The sequence below is a fragment of the Ornithorhynchus anatinus genome, chromosome 7, assembly GCF_004115215.2.
Source record: "Ornithorhynchus anatinus isolate Pmale09 chromosome 7, mOrnAna1.pri.v4, whole genome shotgun sequence".
Lineage (NCBI taxonomy): Eukaryota > Metazoa > Chordata > Mammalia > Monotremata > Ornithorhynchidae > Ornithorhynchus > Ornithorhynchus anatinus.
The window spans coordinates 5,422,176-5,431,315 of record NC_041734.1 but is presented as its reverse complement, the minus strand read 5'-3'; the positions used below and the strand labels follow the sequence as shown (position 1 = coordinate 5,431,315).

General features: G+C 44.9%; 1 non-coding gene across 1 annotated transcript; it reads left to right on the top strand.

Moving 5' to 3' along the window:
* The first annotated feature begins 5,527 nt into the window (after window positions 1–5,527).
* On the top strand, window positions 5,528–5,665 carry LOC114813444. Its single transcript, XR_003761164.1, has one exon. It is a non-coding gene; the product is annotated as a small nucleolar RNA SNORA7 (small nucleolar RNA).
* The last annotated feature ends 3,475 nt before the right edge of the window (window positions 5,666–9,140 follow it).

Genomic DNA, 9,140 nt, shown 5'->3' with positions numbered 1-9,140 from the left:
TAGTTTTCTGTTTATTTAGAAATCCTAAGTATTTAGTATTTAATATCTCTCTTTTTTTTCCTTTGGAGAGAAGCTACCTACAATATGGCTCATTATCCAATACAGAAAGGGGAAATTTAAAGTGTGAGGAATGAAACAGAATGTGTTACTGCTATTTGCATTGATCCAGTTGGTTCATTTACATACTGACCTTTCAAAAAAGTAAAGTTTGGTAAACTGAACCTGTGGTGGCAGCAATTCCCAAAAGAGAAGAAAGGTAGAATTGAAGGACACTGTGAATTTTGCACCCCAAGATATCGGGTGTGAAAGGGGGTGGAGACAACCAGCAAAAAAGCTGATGTAATTTTTCCAGATGAATTGCTCAAAATGTCCAATCAGCAGCCTGAATCTTGCTTATCCTTGGTAACAGAAAAATTAGCATCTTTCTCAGTCTATATGAACTTCTCAAATACGCTGAGATGCCTCCTTAAAGCATACCTGCACCATTAGATAGGGAACTCTTGGTGGGCAAGGAACATGCATTTAGCTTCTCTTCTACACAAACACACACCTTTTGAATACAAAGAGGAAACTACTGATGATGAGGCCCTATCCTCTTGTGAAAGTGACTTAATACAGTGCTCTGCTCACAGTAAGCACTCAATAATTACCAATGATGATGATGATGATGATGATGATAAGGACGGGATTTGTTAAGTGCTTACTATATGTCAAGCATTGTTATAAGTGCTGGTGTAGATACAAGCTAATCAGGTTGGACACAGTCCCTGTCCCACATGGAGCTCACAGTCATAATTCCCATTTTACAGATGAAGGAACTGAGGCACAGAGAAATTAAGTGACTCGCCTAAAATCACACCCCAGACAAATGGCAGGGCCGAGATCAGAACCCAGGTCCTTCTGGTTCTCAGGCCAGTGCTCTATCCATGATGATGATGGCTGAAGAGACTGACACAGCATCAGCAGTCTCTCCTGTGCTGTTTACAAGTAAAGATAAATCATTGTTGAGCCAGTGGATTTATCCTACATCAAGTGTTTTCTACTTGGCCTCCTTATGTGGCCTGGCTTCAGGATGCCTTTGCTCTAAAGAGCAACCTCTCTCAATCTCTGCCCCTCAGGCTGACCTATCTGCTGCTAAGCCTCCCAAAGTCCCCTGCAAATGTCATGCTGTGCTTCACCACCTCTTTAAAATGCTTTTTTTCCTGCTCTCCAGGGTTGCATGTGCCCCTTCTAAGCATGAGCTCCACAGAGCAGCTTCCTGGTGTTCCACCTGGGGCTTCATCCCCATTTTACAGTTTTTACAGAAGCAGCATGGCTCAGTGGCAAGAGCATGGGCTTGGGAGTCAGAGGTCATGTGTGCGAATCCCGGCTCTGTACTTGACAGCTGTTTGACTGTGGGCAAGTCACTTGACTTCTCTGTGCTTCAGTGACCTCATCTGTAAAATGGGGATTAAGACTTTGAGCCTCACGTGGGACAACCTGATTACCCTGTATCTACCCCAGCACTTAGAACAGTGCTCAGCTCATAGTAAGCGCTTAACAAATACCAACATTATTATTATTATTATCCATTCTCCTTCATGTCCTACATAGAGAAACTTCCACAAAAGTCAGTTTTGGCCACCACTTAAAGACAGCAGCAGACTTCTTGGATTGCTCAGGCCTAAACACATTACAGGTCACGGGGTCTCACCTGAAATTATTAGCTGATCAATCATGCATCCAATATAGTATATCTATACCTAAGAATCTATCCCAATTCACCTAATCATAATAATAATTGTACTATTTGTTAAGAATTTTCTATGTCTCTAGCACTATTTTCAGTGCTGGAGAGATGCAATCCATTCAGATCTTACACAGTCCCTGTCCCACATGGGGTTTAAAGCCTAAAGTAAAGAGAGATAGGTATTTAATACACATTTTGCAGTGTAGGAATCTGAAGAACAGAGAAGTGAAATGACTTGCCCAAGGTCACTCAGCAGGCACGTGGCAGAGCCAGAATTTGAATCCATGTCTCCTGACCTTCAGTCCCACGTTCTTTCCACTAGTTCATGGTGAATCCAATACTGTGAATTCAACAGACTGAATTTTTCACAGATATTTTGTATTTCTGAAACTGAAGTAAAAACAGGTTGTCGTTTTTTTACAGAAATGATTATTCTTAACTGGGAAATCTCACAAAAGTTCATCTCGCTGTTATATTACCTCTCTATTTTTCTAGCACTCATGAGGGCAGAAAATTGGCAATGAGCTCCAGTTCAAATCTGTTGAGACTCCAGTAAGTACAGTAACCCCACCCAAGTGCTGGAACAATGAATGTCACAGACTCCTTTCCACTTAGATTTCCAAAGATGTCCAGCTGTTTTCCTTGATGTTAAGCTTTTTGGACACATCCCTACCCATCTGTAGGATGCCAGCATTTCCTGTGGGTTAAGCACAGTGACCGACCCACAATCCTATCCCCACATTCTCACCCCAAGAGGAAAAGATCCACCAGAGAAGCTGCATTTGAGAGAACCAGTTAAGGATAGATGGAAAGAAAGGGGAATTTAGAGAGTTTTCCCCACAGACAATGAGCTGCTCTCTCCTAGTAAAAGAGGTGCCTCCACGGTGGCCAGTGTCAGCCAATTTTCTTTGGAGTTCAGTAAACACTAGCCAAAAGGTCCCATTTTCAGGAGGAAACACTACCGAGCAACCAATGGCCACCTGCATCCAAAGAGACATTGCTCAGTATTGCCCCACACGCTTGGGTGGCAGGAACAGGTATTTTTAACCTCCTTTTATAGAAGAGTAAACTGAGGCCCAGAGAAATGAAATGATTTGCCTCAGGTCACCCAATAGGCCAGGGACATAGCCAGGACTAAGCTATTCACCGAAACTCTTTCCACCAGACCATGCGGGATACTCATCCCTGGCCCTTGGGGCTGGCCAGAGCCTAGGAAGAGAAATGTCCTATGGCTGGCATTTCTAGGTTGTGCATGTGCCGAAGCCCTTGGATGCTGAAAGGACTGTTTATGGTACTTGATAAGTGCTTACTAAGTACCAAGCACTGTTCTAAGCACTGAGGTAGATCTAAACACAGAGGTACATGTGAGTTGATCGGGTAAGACACAGTCCCTATCCCCTGTTCCAAATGAGGTAACTGAGGCACAGAGAAGTTAAGTGATTTGCCCAAGGTCACATAGCAGACAAGTGAAGTAGCAGGCTCCAGGCTCTATGCTGGCCCTCACTAATCCCCTCAATCGCTTGACAGTTCCTTAAGGACAGGGGCTTGTTTTGTTCTGAACTCAGGGTTGTTGGGTGAGCTGATATGATACGATGTGGAAACACATCTTCGGGGAATATTCCTTACATAGGGAGCATTCAATAAATGCAGTAATTATTGCTACCATCAATGGCACTGGGAGATCCTTAAGAACAAGGCCGGGTGCTGATCTGCTGGGCGTGTACTAAATGACTTCTGGTGATCCCCTCCAATTCTTCCAGGTTCTAGTCTGAATTCCAGCTAGAACTCAACTGGAAATACTTAAGAGTCCTGAAAACCAGCCATCCTTTGTCTCTGACGTTTCTGCCCAACTGACATTTTCACCACTCTTATCGCAAGTCCTATTACATGGGGATTTCCAGATTCAATAGGCTGCAGCCATCTAACCAGCCATTTAAAATCTAAGCATAGATGCCCCCTCTAAGGGGACAATGGGAATGGTCACCCCGTAATTTTCTAAAAAGACCCCCAGACTTGTTTAACTCAGGTCCCTGACAATATCTGAAAGCTTCTGATCAGGAACGAAAAGCCCCATTAGCACTCTGAAGCCCATCCCCTCCCAATCCCAATGAGAAGTTGGAACCTCTGACCAGGACCTCTTCCCCAGATCCCAAATCCAAATCCAAGCATTTGGGGTGAGTCCATCATCAGTCTTGATAAGTCATTTCACAGAAAGCAATTTCACATACACCATAAATGACCTTTAACGCACCAGTGGCTGCATCAGACACTACGGATAGGGTTTTCGCTGGGTTTTTTTGCTTTTTTTTAAATGAATGAATAATTTTAGGAGCAGTGGTAATAATGTAAAATAAAACAATGCTAATCAAACAGCAGTCAAGACTTACAAGAAATGTACTTGCATGAAGACCATTAAGATGGATTCTTCTCATTTCCCCTATCCACCCTCTTCTCAGCAGTGACTATGCATTTGGCTGTGTACCCTTCAAGGACTTTGATACTCAGCCCAGCCCACAGCACTCAAGTAAATAGCCTTATACTCTACTCTTTCCCCTATTTGTAATTCATTTTTATGTCTGTCTCCCCGTGTAGACTGTAAGCTCCTTGTGGGTAGGGACTGTGCCTGTCAACTCTGTTCTATTGTACTTTTCCAGATATGGTTCTTTGCAAATGGTATGTTAATAAAGGCCACTGATCCCCAGGTGGGCAATAGAATACTACAGTGATTACATATGGAACTGGGATATTGTTAGGGGACCTGTCCCTTTCTCTTTTTTTTTATTCTAATAGTATTTGTTCATCACTTACCATGTGCCAGGCACTATGTTAAATCCTGGGGTAGTTGCAAGATAATTATTATCATTATTATTTTTATCGTATTTGTTAAGTGCTTACTATGTGCCAAACACTGTTCTAAGCACTGGGGAAGATACCAGCTAATCAGTTTGTCCCACGTGGAGCTCACAGTCTCAATCCCCATTTTACAGGTAAGGTAACTGAGGCACAGAGAAGTTAAGTGACTTGCCCAAGGTCACACAGCAGACAAGTGGCGGAGCTGGGATTAGGACCCACGACCTCGGACTACCAGGCCCGTGCTCTTGCCACCAGGCCATGCTGCTTGGGCACATTACATGTCCCACATGGGGCTCACAGTCTTAATCTCCATTTTGCAGATGAGGTAACTGAGCCCCAGACAAGTTAAGCGGGGTCTAGTGGGTAGGAATGGCTATGCCATTCCTCTGTTGTGTGACTTCGAGCAAATTACTTCACTTCTCTGAGCCTCAGTGCCCTCATCTTTAAAATGGGGACTAAGACTGTGAGCACTATGTGGGACAGGGACTGACTCCAACCCGATTAACCTATATATACCCCAGTGCTTAGAAGAGTGCCTGGCACATAGTAAGCACTTAACAAATATCACAGTTATTATTATTATTCAAGGTTACACAGCGGACAAGTGGTGGAGCCAGGATTAGAACCCAGGTTCTCTACCTCCTGGGCCCATGCTCTAACCGCTAGGTCATGCTCCTTCTCACTAGGCTATGCTGCTTCTTCCAGGGGATCAGCTCCCAGGAAGGGCAACCGGTCAGGACTCTGACCCTGAGTCCATTGCTCATTGTGAGCATGGGCTCCCCTGGCCATGACAGGGTCAGCTATCGACCGCCGCCAAATGGACTCAGCCGGTCACTGTAGTTCATTCACTATTTGGCAATATTATTCTTGCAGGTTTCTTAGGCAAGGACCAAGTTTCATCTTCTAGTTTGGTGACCCTTGATAATAGTAGCAATATTACTAATCCCCCTCTCAGGGTCACACCTGGAGAGTTTCAAGTATTCTACCAGTCTCCACTACGGGAGGGAGAGTCAAGCAGAGGCCTACCCATTCCATTCCTAGCTTGGCTAGTGGCTAGCGAGCGGAAGGCCATCTGCTACAAGTCAAAACTCACCTGTGCTGGGCAGCAGCGGCATGGGAGAGATTCGAGGGTGGACACTCAAGTTTACTGCCCGGAAGGAAGCAGTGGTAAAACACTTCCGTATTTTTACCGAGAAAACTCTGTGGATACACTACCAGAACGATCGCATATGGAGGTGGGGAGTTCTGATAGAGATGTGTCCATGGCGTCGCTGTGGGTTGGAGACGATGCGAAAGCATAAGACAAGATTAGTAGTAATATTAGTAGTAAAGCAGCACCAATGATAAGAGTTGAGTGCTCACTGGGTGCAATGAATTATCTTCAGTGCTTGGGAGTACAAAATAATCAGTGACACACTCCCTACCCCCAAGGAGCTTACACTCCAGTGGAGAGCTTTACAAGGAGGAATAGTATTTATTGAGCTACTACTCAGTGCAAAACACAGTACTGAGTGCTTGGAAAAGTACAACCAAAGCACTAAGACTTATTCCCAGCCCAGAAGGACCTTACCTTCTAACAGGTGAGACTGACGTACAAATAGTGGAATCAGAATAAAGTGAATGTTCAATGTAATATACGTACATCCCAAAGGGCTGAGGACGGGTCTAAATAAATACGTAAGTGCTAGAGACAGCTGTTGGGTGGATGAAAAGGCTGATGTCCTGGATGGAGCCGGAGGGACTCCCTCAGATGTCAGACAAAGAAAATAGGAGACCATCTAACACCATGAGACGAGCCTGTATTCAAATTGGCCCTGGCAATAAGATCCCTTGAGGCTATAATTCAGTTCCCAAATTCTAAGTTTGGAACTAACAGACATGGATTTTAGGTGATCTCTTTAATGGTTCACAACAAAGGTGGAATTGTCTTCTGACCCAAACCAAACAAGAGGACATTCAAATCCCCCTGTCTCCCTGCCCCGCCCTTAAGAAGGAGCAGAATCAAAGTCAGGTTTTGGAGCCCAGAGAGAGGCGATCACAATGGCCCGTTCTAATTCCCTCTGCTCCTCCAAAATTGGTGAAAGGGAGGGAGAAGGGGGAAAGTGGACACTCCACATAAGGAAGGGTGCCACTCCAACCTTGCCCCTGACCTTCGATCTCCATCCCCCTCAGACCTTCATCAGAGTGCTGGAGTGCCAAAGTGATTTGGATTGTGGCACCTGGCTTTGCAGATTTGCCAAGCTTTTCTTGGAAGGTCTCCTGATTTTTGCACATGAAAAACTGTGCGCCCGGATAGCTGGCAGTTGTCACCCTGATCCAAAGGTTTGGTCAAGTGGGATCCAGAGAAATCAGCCCTGGAACAGCCCTGACACTCTCTGGTCACCCAGCCTCCCTCGAGCGAGGCCTCTGACCCAGACCGGTGGAAAAAGTCCGGACCTGGGAGTCAGAGGACCTGGGTTCTATTTCCAGCTCCACTTCTTCCCTGCTGTGTGACTTCGGGCACGCCACTTCACTCCTCTGTGCCTCGGTTACCTCTTCTGAAAAATGGGGACTAGGACTGTGAGCTCCATCTGGGGCATAGACTGTGTACAACGTTGTATCTTCCACAACACTTAGTACAGTACCTGGCACATAATAAGCACTTAAATACCGAAAACAAATCTGGTCCTTTAACTCCCAGGGTGAGCACACATTTCTACAGGGGTAGCCCAGGGTAGCAGGTTCTGGTTGAGAACACAAGTACCCACCTTCACCCGGCACTAATGCTTCAGAGTACAAATCCTCCCCATCTTCAAAGCTCTCCTAAAGTCCTCCTCCTTCCGGAAGCCTTCCCTGATTTACTCACATCACCTTAGTTGTGCCTACCCAACAGCAGCCCCTAGCACACGAGTATTTTATTCCTAGCCTCGGCATGTATTTTACATTTATAGTTTAACTTGTCTACTCAATTACTTATTCATCAAATTTCATCCTGATATAGCTGTACGACTTTCCTGTTATATCCTTGTTTCTTCTTTCTACTCTTACTGTGTGTAAACAATTTCTGGCACTCTCCCCTATTAGTTTGTTCATCCTCTGGGGGCAGGGAACATGTGTTGGTCTCCTAACGTCCTCTCCCAAGAACTTAGTATGAAACTTCCCCCTAAATAGGTGCTCAGTAAATACCTTCAATTGACTGATTGACTGACTGATCGAACTGTCGATTCCCAAATGTGAGATGGGCAGTGATTAATCACAAAACTTGGTATAGTAAAAAAAAATAATAATAATGATGGTATTTGTTAAGCGCTTACTATGTGCCGAGCCCTGTTCTAAGTGCTGGGGTAGATACAAGGTAATCAGGTTGTCCCATGTGGGGCTCACAGTCTTAATCCCCATTTTACAGATGAGGTACCTGAGGCACAGAGAAGTTAAGTGGCTTGCCCAAGGCCACACAGCAGACGAGTGGTAGAGCTAGGATTAGAACCCTCGATCTCTGACTCCCAAGCCCATGCTCTTGCCACTGAGCCACACTGCTTCTGTAAAAATGTAGTGTGAGTGAGTCACTACTTAGGACTGGGGCATGAGCATACATCTGGGATGCTTTACTTCCTGAACTGGTCACATCCTTTTTCTTTTCTTTCTTTTATGATATTTGTTAAGTGCTTACTATGCAGCAAACACTGTTCTAAGCTCTGGGGTAGATACAGTAGAATTAGGTTGGACATAGTCGCTATCTCGCATGGGGCTCACAGTTTAGATAGGAGGGAGAACAGGAGAACTGAGGCACAGAAAAATTGTAACTTGCCCAGTGTCACACAGCAAGTAACTGGCAGAGTTGGAATTAGAACCCAGATCCTCTAAGTCCCAGGCCTTTGCTCTTTCCACTAGGCAACACTGCTTTTGTTCCTGTGTTTTGCATATAGGAGGCCTTTAATAAGCACTATTTCTTCCACCACTATGGAGAAACGTAGCCCGCTCTGAATTCCCAAAAGCCCATAGGTGCAACACAGACATCACATTTCTAGGTATTTCAGACCAGAGTGGTCTACGTGAGCCATCAAGTGCAATTAGTAGCCAGATAACAATGCCAAATTGTAAGACAGGATCCCCATTTCTGGTCTTATCAAACTCAGCTGCAAAACCTGAGTTGAGGTGTGGGGCAGCTCCAGCTTCGGTGCAGGAGTTGCAAAATACAGGGATAACAATAATAATAATAATAATGGTATTTGTTACACGCTTACTATGTACCAAGCACAGTATTAAGCATTGAGGTAGATACAAGCAATTCGGGTTGGGCACAGTTTTAATCCCCATTTTGCAGATGAGGGAACTGAGGCACAGAGAAGTGAAGTGAGTTGCCCGAGGTCACACAGAAGACAAGTGGCGGAGCAGGGATTAGAACCCATGACTTTCTGACTCCCAGGCCCATGCTCGATCCACTACGTCATGCTGCTTTCCACCATGCTTATGGATGATTGCCTTAAGGGAATCATGAGGACTTGTGCATAAGTGCAGAACTTGGAGATTTTTTATTTATTTGTTTTGATGGTAGGTTCCCTGTGAGTCTAGAGACACT